General features: G+C 41.5%; 1 protein-coding gene across 6 annotated transcripts in view; it reads left to right on the top strand.

Annotated features, from left to right (window-relative positions):
- The window catches only part of rbfox3a (RNA binding fox-1 homolog 3a), a 531,011-nt gene that overhangs the window by 90,155 nt on the left and 425,857 nt on the right, over positions 1 to 14,999 (top strand). For 5 of the 6 annotated variants that reach the window (XM_085761389.1, XM_085761388.1, XM_085761384.1 and 2 more), the window contains exon 2: positions 3,082 to 3,188. The gene's annotated coding sequence lies outside the window, so the exon portion shown is untranslated. Of the gene's footprint in view, positions 1 to 3,081; positions 3,253 to 14,999 lie in introns of all 6 variants that reach the window. The other variant, XM_085761385.1, reaches the window with a different exon arrangement.

Here is a 14,999-nt window from a genome sequence, read left to right as displayed (position 1 = left end):
TGCCAGGTATGTCATCTTTAAGAAGTGAATTTATTATAGAAAGGAAAACAAAACATTAAAAGAAAAAAGACAAAGTGTGAATACTTGAAACACATTAAAGCTGTGGCTGCTGTTGTTGTGGCCACTTATGTCTTACACAAAGACAACAAAAGACCTTTAACGCAACATAGATGATAGGGGTGGGAGAAAAAAATCGATTCACATACATATCGCGATATCTTTTTTGACGATTTTTAAATCGATTATTTTTTTCAAAAATCTTTTTTTTTTTTTTTTTTGAATTTTTTAAAAATATTGTGCAATGTGCATTTGTTAGCCTTTTTTACATACAGAGAGTCCAGGTTTTGAAAAGGGTTTAATTCCACTTTATAATGGAATATGTTAATTTATAGGCTCCTACAGTATTTGTGTGCAGATAAATGTTAAAAATGCAGACTAAAAATCGAGAGAATCGGCAATATCGTAGAATCGCAATTTAAATCGAATCGCCATCCAAAAAATCGTAGAAGAATCGAATCGGGAGAAAAGCATATCGTCCCAGCCCTAATAGATGAACATTTCTGTGAATGCATATGGCTTCTTCACTAGTAGCCCCCACATCATGAAACCTTCTTTGCTGAGAGTGATCTGAAATTCTTAACATGAACTTACTTGAATGAAGACATCCAGAACAATCAGCTAACTAATAATTCCTGTTCATCTTTAATCCATGTGAGTGTGATGTAGTTAGCTGTGTGTTGCAGGCTGAAATTCACACGCAAACACACAACCATAGATGAACTATGAGTTATTAGTTGAGAAGTGCATACACTGTACCTACACACAAAGAGACTTGAGACCTTATGGACTAGAGCTGTACTTCTGATACTGGTTTCTGTAACTGTCCACCAAGAAGTCAGCTGTAATGTGAGAGCCTGTCTGTGGTTTAGAGGATTTATTAAACAGTTAACTGGCGGGTCGGTTGGATTTGATTGACGGTCCAGATATGGCCCGTAGGCTGCCAGTTGAATGGGCCGGCTGTTCACAGCAGCTTTCAGTGCTGATAAGCTCTTGCTCATGACATGTAACCAATCACATGTTGTTGTGGGAGAGACAACATCAGAACAGTGAGTTTTAATTAATACGATTTGTTATTTGGTTGAAAAACTCTCATAATAATAAAAAATGCTAAATATCTGGTATTTGCGCAGGCTGTAACTGGCTGACCTCTGATATGTGTACTGTAAATCAAATTAAATCACCGTCAACGATAAATCCAAAAGCTAATCCATTAATCCCATGAACCCTTTGTGTCAAATAAATCTGTTTTAAGGCTGCACTGTAGTTAGTCTCCATCACTCTCACTGCATCTTGACTTGCTGTCTTGCCTTTGTGTGCATCTATAAACATTGTATAAATGTTGTAAGCAAAAGCTGATTGTGTAGCTGAAGTGTAGTTGCATGCTAAGTGTGCCCCCTTCAGATGATAACATCAACTCTCAATAATCATACATAATGAGAAAAGAATGATCAGTAAAAATGCAAATAAGACCATCAGTTAAAGAGATCGTCATGGAAACTTGCATCATTGTAATGTTTAAAAAAAAAAATCTCACAGAAATGGAAGAAAAAAAAATCCATTCATCTTTAATTACACAATGCTATACAGTGACAGATTTTCAGTGACATCAGAGCTCTTGTGTTTGGTCGTAATTAACTGTGCATTTGAGACGTTGGACCTCTCATCTTAGAGCTGAAAGCACCGACACGTCAGGCCGAACGCAGACCGAGCAAAGAGGCTGTGCTCTTCCTGCTGCAGCCTCCACTGGCTGCCAAACAAATGGGTGTGATACTGCTGATGCTTGTTGAGGGAGCGTGTTGGGAGTGTGTTCGTGGTGGAGCTTATATGAAGCATTTGGCAGAGTGCTGGAGATGCTGTGTTATTGGACTGTAGCTCCAGGCAGCAGAACTGCAGACAAATGTATAATTAAACAGCAGCAATCATGAAAGGTGTTTCCTCTTCCCTTAAGGAGGATTTTGTCTTTGTGTTCTCCTTCTCTGCTTTCTCCTCCCTTTATTGTCTCCCAAGGTGTCTCCAGCTCCTTAAAAACTCAGAGAAACTCTTGTCTAAAATGATATAAATGTAAAAACAGGAAGTCGCATGTTCTGAATGTCACTTTTGTAACCCAACTGTGGTTTGACAGCTGATTTTTGGAACAGAATATCCCCTAGAATGTAGTATGTCTAACCATTAAAATATAGTACAGTTTAGTAATAAAGCAACATCAATATTCACTAGTTCCAGCATCTCAAATATAAAGATTTGCTGCCCAGCTGACCACCAATGCTGTTAGTTGTTGATATTCAGCTGAATATAAGATGTGTATCAGTAACCGAAATTCAACTTCCTTCCTTCCTTGCCAGTTTCCTTGCTCCAAGCTTGTAGCCTCATTCCCAAAAAGACTTGAGGCAGTAGCTGATGCCAGAGGTGCTTTCACCAAGTCCTCAGTAAAGGATCTGAATACTTGACATTACTGGTTGAGCTGCATATCAGTGTCAATGTCATATTTCACTTTTTCATTTTGAAGTTTGCGAAAAAAAAAAATCAATCTCCTTTATCTTAGCCTTCTTTTTGTGAGATGATATTTTTCTAGCAGAAAATAAAAAGACAAAACCATGACTGAAACACTATTATTATGGCTCTCACAACACAACGTAAGCAGATATGTCTTGTCAACAAATGCAAACACAGACCTCAGATCAGTTTGAAGACGCCCGTTTCAGTCTGTCCTTCTCCGAGATTCTCACAGAGTTGAGACCAGGAGTCGCAGCAGTCCAATAAACTGTGATGGTTACTCATATATTGAAGAGCGCAGACCACAGCGATGACTCATGGGAAATCTGCTGCCGCCGCCAAGCTGCCCTGGAGCAAGGCATGAACCCCCAGCTCCCGCTGTGTCTGTGCTCAGTGACTTGCAGTAGTTTATCCGGGGCAGCACAGACTTGTGTGGGTGTTGCTTCAAAGATTCTGTGTGTTTGTGACTTTGATGAAGAAACTCCACTGAACACTCTGTGTCTCTGTGTGTCTGTCTTTCCCCATCAGACAGCGGGACAGACACAGAGATGCTGGCAGTCTGACACGGTCTCCTCCTCCTCCTCCTCACATCTCTTCTGCATCTCAGCCACAGAGGACCACAGCTCTGCCAACAGGTAGGCCTCAGCACCACTGCTTCCACCTGTGCCCCTACATGAGACTGAAGACAATTACACCCAGGTCACTTTTAGCTGTGTGCAAGAGTGTAAAATAACCTGACTTCACCAGCTGCTCACACAGACCTGGAATCCTTGACAGCTCTCATAATGGTACAGTTTAGACAATGCTTTAACATTAATATCAAGAGTATCTGTTTCTTTTCATACTATGAACAACACTGTACTTACCCACCATCAACTGATGACAGACATCCATTAAAGGTCCAGTGTGTAATAATTGGCAAGGTTTATTGGCAAAATCTCTAAAATACTACCCACAAATATATTTGTATAAGTGTATAATCGCTATAAATTTAAATTTGTTTGGTTTTCGTAGCCTTATAATTATTCTTTTATATATGCATATAGCAAGGGTCTTGCTTTAGAGAGTGTCACCATCTTGCACTGCCATTTTTGTACGGCAGCCATCCAGCCAGCAAGAGAGCACGTTTCACGTTCATAAATAGACCAACAAAGAAGGCGGAAGGAGTAGGAAACAGCAGACATATCTTAAATGGTTTAGATCTTCACCTCATCGCTCCTGAAATTCTCCCAGTCGCCCCAGTCCTTGTAAACACGTTTTTTTTGTCCTCGGAGGCCACCGTCACTTTGCAGATGGGAGGGGTGAGTGTGAGCAAAGGAGTGAGCGAGGGAGTGAGCGCTGCGATCTAGAATCTGAACACTAGATATCACGGTTTTCTCCCTATTTTACACACTGGACCTTTAGCCATTAAGACCTGAAGCTCCCTTTGAAATCTCACTACTGTTTAAAAACAACTTCTGAAACCCTGAGCATTTTTGTAACAAAATATTTATCACTCAGATATGCCGATGGAAGCATACTGTAGAGTAAAAAAACAAATTGAGAGCTGTTATTATAAATCGTTGACTTTGATTTGGAAATTATATAAGTCTGGAAAAACAAGCCCATCCGTCAAATTTCTTTATTTATGAATTTAAAAGAAATGTTAATGAACATTAGGGGGAAAAAAAGACGACTGAGGAAGAGGAGCCTGTGCTTTTAAAAGGTTGAAAAAGGTTTCAATCAATTTTAGTGAGAGCCTTGTTACTTCTGGCTCTTGTTGATACTGGTTGACATCCTCCTCCTGCTCCGACATGTCTCACCCTGAGCCTAGACCAGCTGGTTAGTAGATCTACACGCTGAAGTCAGTGTGGGTTGTCGGGTAGAGTCTGAACCAATATAATATTTGTGGCTAATACTGCCAAAAAAATCATATTTTGCTTCCCTGATATGAATTTCATGTGTCTTTAAAATGGCCTCATCATATACCACATATCTATCAGTCTCATAGGTTAGTCGATGCAACTAAACAAACTGACTCTTTTGACACACACACTCTTCACCTCGTCCTCAGACGTACACAGCCTGAATTTTTAGCATGAATCCAAATAATGAAACTACTTTCAACGGGCAATGTCGGCTCAATATTATACGCTGCATACACATATTTATGCAGGATCATTTGGTAGCCATGGTAACACACGTATGCACGATGCATATGCATAAGTGTGGGGATTCGCCTTGACACATCAGAAAGTGAAAATGAGTCAAAACAGAGGGATGCTGTCGAGGCGTCTGCGCTGCTGCATATGTTCTGGGAGTTCCTCATTAAAAATGTAACCGCCACACAGCAGCCATCCCCTCATAAGATTACCAGATGCCTCGTGTTGTACCGTTTCTCCCTATGCTTGTTGTCACGTATGACGTATGAGATCCAGCTCAGAAAGAGGCTGTTTTCCTGAACTCTGGGTGACACCAGAGAGGGGAGGTGTTGATGCTGTTTGCTGGCAGGCTGTGGTCCGTGTAGCACTGACGAAGCAGGATGAACTCACGTGATCCATAGGTTGGCATGTTTGTTTTGTGTTTTGTCTGGTAAGAAAAGAGTTGGATAAGAATTAAGACCTTTATTTTTCACCTGCACCAAGTGAAGCGAACTAAAGGTGTGAAAGACACCTTTGTTCCTCTGAACATACAGCTGTTCCACTTCCTGGTCTCTCCAGTCCTGTTTTGTGTTTCAGAGTTCAGGCTCATGAATTGTTCAGGGTTTTCATCTGCCTGAGGACATTTCTCAACAGTACAGAGATTGTGTAACTCTACAGTCAAGACTATGTAAGAAAAGGAAATCCAGACTCTGTGTGTTCTGCTGTTGCAGTCACAGAGAACACTCACTTCTTATTATATCTACTACCGTATATATGTTTTTTTTTAAATTCATTAATAGGAACTGGGGCAATTACATCAGAGCTGTACTGCATGGTGGTTGAGGTTTATCGAGTAGCATGTAGCACTTATCAGAAAGTTATTATTGCTGTTGGATACCAATGGTAGAACCTGTGGTTGATTAATAATTAATTTGTGTGTGTGTGTGTGTGTGATGTTAATAGGAGTTTGATGCCTTGTTCTCAGGAGGCTTGCTTCCGTTCTCGGCTCTCACAGAATGCAGTGCGAACGCACAAGAACCGGAAAACAAGAAAAACTGGGCTCAAAGCACCAGGGGGTCTGACAGTCTTTCCAGACTGAAGTATTTTTTTCTGTGTGTGTGCGTGAACATTTGTGCATACGCGCGCGTGTGTGTGTTTGTGTATGCACTCTTGGCGTAACCGATTTGGGTATTTAAAAGGCAGCACAGATTCTGTAGCTTTGGGGGAGATTCTTGGAAGAATTTGAACACCTCCACCACTTATTCCCTCTCTAACCTTCTCTGCTCTGCCTCATCGCTCACTCCCCGCAAAAATCCCTGAACATCAGTGAAAATGTGGGCAGAATATATTAACACGCTATTCAAAAATAACCCCATTCTCTAGACCCCTGGACGGCCACACAATTGAAATCTCTCCACTCATTGTGTTTGTCATTAGCATTTAGTGACGACTGTCCAGATGCTAGAAGTTGTTAGTGGTTAGCCGCTGCCTCCAGGGGGAGATCCAGAGCTGGAGGCTCTATAGGGGGTCTGAGAGGATTATGTGCTTGGCCAGGTGCTCTTTTGTGTGGGGAGACGAGGCAGCAGAGCAACCCTCAGATCCAGGCCACAGACACAGAGACGAGCTGAAAGGATAAGCGCAGCAGTTTATCTACTGAATTGTGGATTTAATGGAGCATATCTGCCAACATTTTACCTTTACTGCAAATGACCTCCAGCATAAACTCCTACCATACTTTTCAATAACAAATTTAGTTTTTTTAGACTTTGCCTGCACACAGTGAATGTGGACACTGTGCATAAATTAGTTTATATCATCCCACTCTATAATCACCAACAGTGCTGAAAGAGGCAAATGCAGATCAGTGACTCAGGGTGACACACTTCACTACTGCACTACATTGTCAAATTGTGCTGAATGATGAGTCACTTTCTATTGAAAAGAGGCTGTTTCCACACATCAAGAGCCACAATCTTGATGAGCCGTAGCCTGTTGTCTGATCATGGCTCAGGACGTTGTCTGATCACTGTGCTCTCTCACTCTGTGCACTTTGTAGAGCTGTTTTTGGTCGGTCTGCAGCAGTGGGGCAGCCCTACATGTATAATCTGGTATGTCCCTGACTGACTGGCTGATTCCACCACCAGTCAGCCGAGTGCCATGTGACTGATTTGGAGTTTCTGGTACAAAGGGGGGTGTTTAGGCTGCAGTGTTGCCAAACTAAGGGCAAACAACACTGGGTATTAATTCTGATCATGATTGGACTGTTCATTGGTGCTAACCAGAGGCTTAGGGCTACATGTCTTGTGGGCTACATATAGTCTGTTAACAAACTGCTTCGATTTCATTCAATAAAACATTTTCAGTACATCAGTTTTGCTAAAGGAGACTAGGAAGAATAACTGGACAATTAGACACACTGAGCAGAGACAGCAGCAGAGAGAGGAGTGATTGTTACTACTTGACATCTTGATTATAGTGACCAAATGGTCACGTTATCGATATAAACACGGTATTCTTAAGTGGAACAAAGCTTATTTATTAGGAAACGTTCCGTCAGTGCAAGTTTAAAACTAACACTTAAACTACCATTAAAACTAATTGAAAACATCACAATAAAACATTAAAAATACAATTTCTAAAAATACAAACATTGCCTTACATTGTGTCAGCTCAGCTCAGTGGACCCGAGTAGACCGGGTGCTGACGGTGTTAGTGTAGGGAGCTGTTAGTGTGTGTGAGCTCAACATGAAATGGTCCCACACCTTTGACATGATCTCTCTCTCCTTTTTCATGTCTTTTCCCTTCTTTGCTCCATTTCTCCTGTGATCGCTGCACTGAATTCTGACAACACTGTGCGTCAGTAATGATGGTGGACATGTGAAACACAAGCGGACTAGGCCGTATAATGCAAGTGAAATAAAATAAACAAAGTTTTGATTAAAAAAAAGCAGTGTGTCTCGAAACAAAACGGAAAAGCAACTTTCTTCCTGCATGCTTCCTGCAAAGTGTCTTCAGTCAGCTGTCCCTCAGCGCTCTTGTCCAATCCAAAAAACGCCCATAAACTTTTCTTTTTTCCTTCCGCCATGCTATCGATCTGGATTTCTACATTACAAATAAGCGCGCTGTGCCTGCATCGTGAGACTTGGGTGAGGCTGTTATTATATCCTGATAGTTATCCACCAAGATGATGCAATTAATTTACATGAAGACGGTAATTACTACCACGTAAAACTTTTACTGAGATTGACAGTAATACCGATAATCGTCACATCCCTATATTAAGATATCTTAAGACAATCACTCAGGTCCTTAGTTCAAAGGTTTGCTGTCGTGGAGTGAGTTCATTGGTATTCTACACTTGGGTTCAACACAAAGTGGCTTATTCTGGAGTTGAGGTAAATAAAGTACAAACTCAGACAGGTTTGTGAGAATGATATGCGTAAGCAAGAGAGACTGTCTCAAACTTTTTCTCTGCGTCATCATTTAGTCTTAGACTTTGTCTAAATGTGTTTGTCTATTTGGCCATCTTGTTGGCTAGTGTATTCTTTGTCATGTCATATTGTGATTGACTGGTCTGTAGTGCACAGTTGTTGCTCTCCGGTGGTGTGGACCAGTGTCCCAGACTGACAAGCAAACATTTCACCATGTCTTTCTGACACCTTTCACCTGGGATAATCCTACAGGGTGGTGATGCACCGATGACACACACACATACACACACACACACACACACACACCTACACACTTAGAGTCCCGCATCATGTCATGACCAATAATATCCTGCAGTCTTTCTGAAATGGCGATGTCCAAGGTAACAGCAGCATGCTCAGGGTCACACTGCCTCTTTGTTTGTGTGTGTGTGTGTGTGTGGAGGGGTGGGGGGTGTAGATGTGGGTGTGTGGCTTAGCAAAGAAGTGTGATTGCAAGTCAACCAGTCCTCAAATCACCCTTAATCTCTAGAGAAAAGGTCAAACAACTCTCTCTCTCTCTCTCTCTCTCTCTCTCTCTCTCTCTCTCTCTCTCTCTCCTGTACCATAATGTACATCATGCGTACATGTGTGTGTGATCCTCTTGCCTTGTGGGCTGTTATCTGTAAGCCCATAGTGTTGACATTGACAGTAAGTCACCTGAGTGTGCTATCAATAAGCTACATGATGTGTCCTTGATTTTTTTCAGGCGCATTCAATTTTAAGCTGCAGAAACTGCACTTTATATAAATATAGCATAGGAACAGGGTTTGGAATACAAAACAACCTGGTTAAACATGTGCAGCATCTTTTGGAGGACAATTATTTCATTGTTTTTCTTATCTGCTTGCACTATTTTAAAAAAGCATTGTCTTGAATATTGTTGATTGAGTTTTATTAATTTAATTATTTCGGATCCCATTAGCCACTACCAAGATGGCTACTCTTCCTGGGTCCACTTGTTTATCATGATATTGATTGAACAAAACCAGCGCAGAAAGTCTGAAGAGGACGGAGTCAAACTTGAGTCTCTCATGTCATAGTGTGAAGTTTTGTTGACACATCCATCCCCACAGAGTTCCTCCCTATAGGGACTTTGAGGTGCTATAACAATATCACATCTCATCTGCCTTCACCCCTGAAAAATAAGACTCATAGTTCAGACTGTCACTAGAGTCCTTCACAAGGAATCACAGAAACACCGGGCCTGTTTGTGAACGCCACATTGATGTATTATTACTTTTTATGTTGGTGCGACAGCAGTTATGGAGCAAAGCTGTCATTCACTCATCTGCTGCCTCTCTTCTGACATGCTATAAGAGCATTTGACAGTAAACAAAAACACTAAAGTCAAGAACTGCAGATTCAGGTGATAACTCTCTGTAGCACCAGCAACCACTATTTTCACATTGTCCTTTCATAGTTAATATAAAAACCTAGACTACTGAATATACTTCTGACTTTTACAACTATAGAAATTGTAAAAATGAACAGCATCTAACAAGTGGTTGCTGTGGCTGGTCTGCCTCTGCTCCGGTCTCATCTTCTTTATCGGAGGCCTTTTTGCTCAAAAATATGTTTTTTTTTTCCAGTGGAGGATGTTCTGGAAGGTCACTTTGACCTGGATGCTGAGTACTGCACTGCACCCTCTCACAGGTGGATGGTCCCTGTGTGTTTATTAACACAGGGAGGACCATTGGTTTAACAGGAGGTGCTAGTATGCACTAATCCGCATGGGCTGCCAAACTAAGAAGAGTAAAAGTCACAGTACAACACAGTTTGTACGTGACTTTGTCCTCTGCTCATCACTCACTCATTATTGATTAAAATATGATTTACATATTCTTTAAAGGAATAGTCCAGCTTTTTTGAAGTGGGGTTGTATGAGGTACGAATGGCCATTAAGTTTACTATCTGCAGTAGAAAGGTCTCTGCTCCCCCCACTGAGAAACACCGGCGCATTGCGCTGCACCGAGACACAGGCAGTGGCTGTCAATTAGGGACAATTAATCAGCGTATTTCGCCGCCTACGGGAAGTCCCGTCTCAAAATAATACACGAGTTCAAGACTACGATATAAAGTAAAAAATTACAATGCATCAGCTGGTCGGAAAAAGTTAGTTATGTGGAACTAACCAACTCACTCAGTATTCCTCCACACAGGCAGGCTCCACAACGCGCTGTATCACTCCGCCTATCAGCTGTTTGGATCAGCGGTGTGTGGAAGAGGCAGAGCTTAAGTTACTCACTGTCACTACACCATTGCCAGCAGGTGGGGCTATCCCCAGATCAGTGTGTGGCCTCTAACTATATAACATCTTATCTAGTTATTACAACAAAATATTATGTCATTCAGTCAAACATCACTTGCTTATTCTGACACTATCAATGGGCTCTATGCACAGCTCCAGCACTTACTGAATTTAAGGCAGGTCCTTCATTTCCTGTTTTACATTATTGGACAAACTGATTAATCCAGGTGTGTCTGACCATTGTGACTACTCAGACACACCTGGATTAATCAGTGTGTCCAATAATGTAAGACAGGAAATTAAGGACCTGCCTTAAATTCAGGAAGTACTGGAGCTGTGCATAGAGCCCATTGACTGTCCTATAGAGGACTTTTAATATCTGGTTCAGATTATTGTTGTTTGAGTCCAGAATGTCTATTGATTGTATATCACTCATTGTGCCAGTTAAACAAATCACACTATCATAACAAATACAAACAGAACATGGGAGCAGTGGCTGCAGAACAGTTGTGGCACAGTCTTTATGCTTTGCTTTTATTAAATCATCACCTAACACAGAGCACCTCACTAAAACCTATGATCATTTATTTCAGTGGGAGTAATGAAATCATTTATCAAACGTGTGGCTGCTGTTTTTGCTCATCTGCTGTTTGGAGTGAAGTCTGTGTGTTTGCACTGAGGCAGACTGCTGAACTTTCCTGCGGTGCTGGCATGTCTGCCCTCCTCTCCCTCCTCCCTCTATCTCTCATTGTTGTGAGGAATAGTTGAAATGAGCTCTATGAACAGTGATGCCATAGCAGCCATTACTTTCTCTGTGCTGCTGTGCTGTGCCAGTGTAGCTCTTTTTTAGCAGTCTGGTGTGGAATAGGATGGCTGACTCGCCTCAGCTGTTGAGACTGAGTCTGGAAAAAACAGAATGAGGAGAAAAAGAGAAAAAAATAAGTCCTAATTAAACTGCAAAGAACTGAAGGAACAAAGCTGCGGGAGCACTTTAGTGACTTACATCTATAGCTGGTGTGCAGTGATAGAAAGTGTGTTCCTGTGTCCCCCCTCAAACCTCTCATGTCACTGTGGAGGCTCTCTGTATGTATAGCAGTCTTGTATCCTCCTTCATGTACAGAGAGCCCCATGGTTTTTGATTTACAGTCAGACATCCTAAGAAAGAACTAAAACTCCATAAGAAAGGCTGCAGGAAAAATGAGCGACGGAGCTGTGTTCACGGTGACCTCTGCAAAAACAATAAAATAAAGAGATAATGCTGATGGGGTCATATTTCTGCCATTGTTTTCCTCTCTTTTCGCCTTCTCTCTTCCTCAGGAAAATCAAACAGATGACAACTTTATTAACCCGAGACTGATTTATTCAGCGATGCGCTTCATTTTGGAAATGGATGCTTGTTTTTTAAAAGGACAGGAACACTATCACTCTTTTAGATTGTTTGTTGCGTTGTTGTATTTTCTCGCCTCATCCCTCCACCTCTTTCTTACTTGTCATCATTTCTGAAAAGGAAGTGGGGGTGGGGGGATAAATCCACAAGGTTGTCATGCAGGTACTTTTACCTTGTTCTTTCCCAGACCTGAAGAGTTGAGTACCTACTCCATCAAACTGATTATTCAAGTGCGTCAGGCTTACACTCCATTTGACCTGCTCCAAACTACACCTGATGGTCTTCAAACAGCCGTATAAGTATTCTCCAGAGAGTTAAAGAAACAACCCATAGCAATGCATGACCCCAGATGCTATACATCTGCCCTTCACTTTGAAGCACTCTTTGTACTCTGTTGACAAAGTGTACAGCAATACTTCGTGAATGGGGGAGAGCTGAAGCAGTTACCTTACTGTTAATGATTCTGGGATGGATTGTGTCAGGTTGAGTCAATTCCTCAACTCCCCCTACCCCTCCCTTGCCCCACACACACCTTCAAAGCCTCACTTGACAGGGCAAAGATGAAAGACGGAGGGAACGGGAGGCGGTAGGAGGTGTGGAGAGGAAATGAGTGTGAGGTGCGTGAGGCGAACAAGCAGCATAAATTAGAATGAGGAGAAAAAAGAAGAGGACAAGAGGGTGAAGAGGTGTGTGAGGGAGCAAAACATTTGGTAGTGACTCCATATGCAAAGATTCATACAGTACAGTATGTTTGAGTGGTGTGGGTGCACATGAGGATGTATCTGCGGAAATGTGTGTCAGGACACTGTAGGGAATTAGCTTGCTAATGAATTTAGGGAATATTAATCAACATTATTACACCTCCTCATTGCAACCATTCATCCACTGAGTTAGTCTGACAGAGCTGGCACAATAACACTAAAAGAAAAGTTCCTCTTGGTTGTCTGCCAAGAAGAGTTTCTTACCCTGTAGGCTAAATTTAAATGTAAAAAAACAAAACAAGCTATTAAAGGTCCAGTGTGTAATAACTGGCAAGGTTTATTGGAAAATCTGAATATATTACTACCCATGAATATATTTCTATAAGTGTATAATCACTATAAAATAAAATTTGTTTGGTTTTCATAGCCTTTTAATTCTTCTTTTATATATACATATAGCAAGGGTCTTGCTTTAGAGAGTGTCGCCATATTGCGCCGCCATGTTTGTACAGCAGCCCGAACGGAAAATCTAGTCAGCCAGAGAGCACGTTTCAAGAGTTTCACGTGCATAAATAAACCAACGAAGAGGAAGGCTGAAGGAACGAAGAAGGAGTAACAGCAGACATATCGCTCCATGCTCCTGAAATACTCCCAGTCGTCTCAGTCGTGGTAAACACGTTTTTTTGTCCTAATGGAAGGGGTGAGTGCAAGTGAGTGAGCGCTGCAATCTAGAATCTGAACGCTAGATATCACGGTTTTACCCCCATTTTACACACTGGACCTTTAAGTATCAAGAAATCAGGTGAGAAAGGAAAGTGAGCTGAGAAAGGGGAAACAGTACCAAACTCTATCCACAAATTGTACACTTTAATAAACAATAACTACAACACACCAACTTACTAAATGTGAAACAACGTAGCAGGAAGAATAATGAATGAACTAAAGAGGTGTAGTGGTGGTTATCTGGAATACACAGAAGAAGATGGCGCCAGTTCAGCAACTGGTTAGCATTAAAGAGGTTATAACTTGCATCCTCAAGGACTTGTGAGTCAGGTTGTTGTGGAAACACTTTATAAAGGAGTCGGACTATAGTGCTGATAATGGGTTCAGAGAAGGTCAAGGGGAGGTCAAGTGGTTCAGGATAGAGAGCAGACAGAGTGGAGAGACTTGGTAGCAAATTCAAAGATGCCTTCAGGAGAGTCTTCTCAAGGAGTTATGGTAAGTTATCAAACAGAGACATGTCTGATTAAAGCAGAAATAAGCGATCCGGTTGCTTTGGCTAACTTTTTGTCAGCCGATGGAGTTAGCAGTCCCCGCCCTCGTCATGGATCTATTGGTCCTCGTCCCTACGTCACCACATTCACGCGCATCCCTTGGCTGCCATTTTCTCTCCTCATTGGATAAAGGTTGTAGGATACAAGGAAGTATACAATAAGTTTTCTCCTCGGCTTACAGCAGAGCAGAGTGACTGACAGACCCGTGTTTGAGACCAAACACTCTATGTAAGTGATTGCTGTCGGAAGATATAACTATTTAAGACTTATATTAACACAAATATTCCGCTTACTTCTGCTTTAAAGAGAACATACATCCTTGTTAGGGGGGGTTAATGTCACTCATAAAGCTTTGTCTCCTACTGTAATCTCTCGTCTCCACCCATGAGAAAAAAACTCATCTGCTCTCTGGACTCTCATAGCTGTGATTTCATGACAGTTGGACAAAACATACTTGGTCTATGTGACATAGCCAGTCACAGACATGGCTGTCAAGTTGGTAAAGTTCAGTGTCATTTGCTCTATCCACAAAGTATTGTGTCACTGAGACACACAGGCCCACACATGAACACTAAGCCTCAGATGTGTGGATTTGCTGGCTTTTTCTCCACAGTCACCTAACTTTTTTTTAACAAGTGAAGCATAGTGGAGATTACAGTGAATTGTTATTGACAGTGGTACCTGTAGGCAGTGAATCACACCAGCAGCAGTGAGAAGGACTGATATTGACTGATGTCTGTGTTACTCAGTCTCTCTAAACTTCACTTAGTATATTGATGTCAGGTATATTATTTATTTCACTGATATTTTAGATTTGTTTCAGATATTGAGTTTGTTGTGACTGTGCTGTTGTGAATGTTATTGCCGCTGCTCTAGATACAACATTTGTCTGCTGTGAGTTGAGGCTTGACTGGGAACTTGAGTGGAAAGACTAGAGAATTACTTGAGACTTGTGAATCAATTACTTGGTCCCACTCGGTCTGCTAAGCTCATCACTCGGGCATAGTGACTGATCTACAGTCAGTTTTAGGTGTACTTTGATAAAATACATTTTTTTTCTTTCAATCTATGCCATCCCAGGCATGTAACAGAACTTCACACAACACTCCAAGTAGTTTTAATCATTAATAATTTGACTATTATTTTCACCATGTGAACTTTTCTAAAGGCAACGCTGTACATTTGTGTTAGGATTAGTACTACTACTAGCTAGTTCTGGTGTACCTCACTGGTTGTCCCTACTACT

The sequence above is a fragment of the Trachurus japonicus genome, chromosome 19, assembly GCF_045865225.1.
Source record: "Trachurus japonicus isolate A0001 chromosome 19, Traja_1.0".
In the NCBI taxonomy this organism is placed as follows: Eukaryota; Metazoa; Chordata; class Actinopteri; order Carangiformes; family Carangidae; genus Trachurus; species Trachurus japonicus.
Note: the sequence above shows the minus strand (reverse complement) of the source record. Positions and strands in the feature narration are given on the sequence as shown.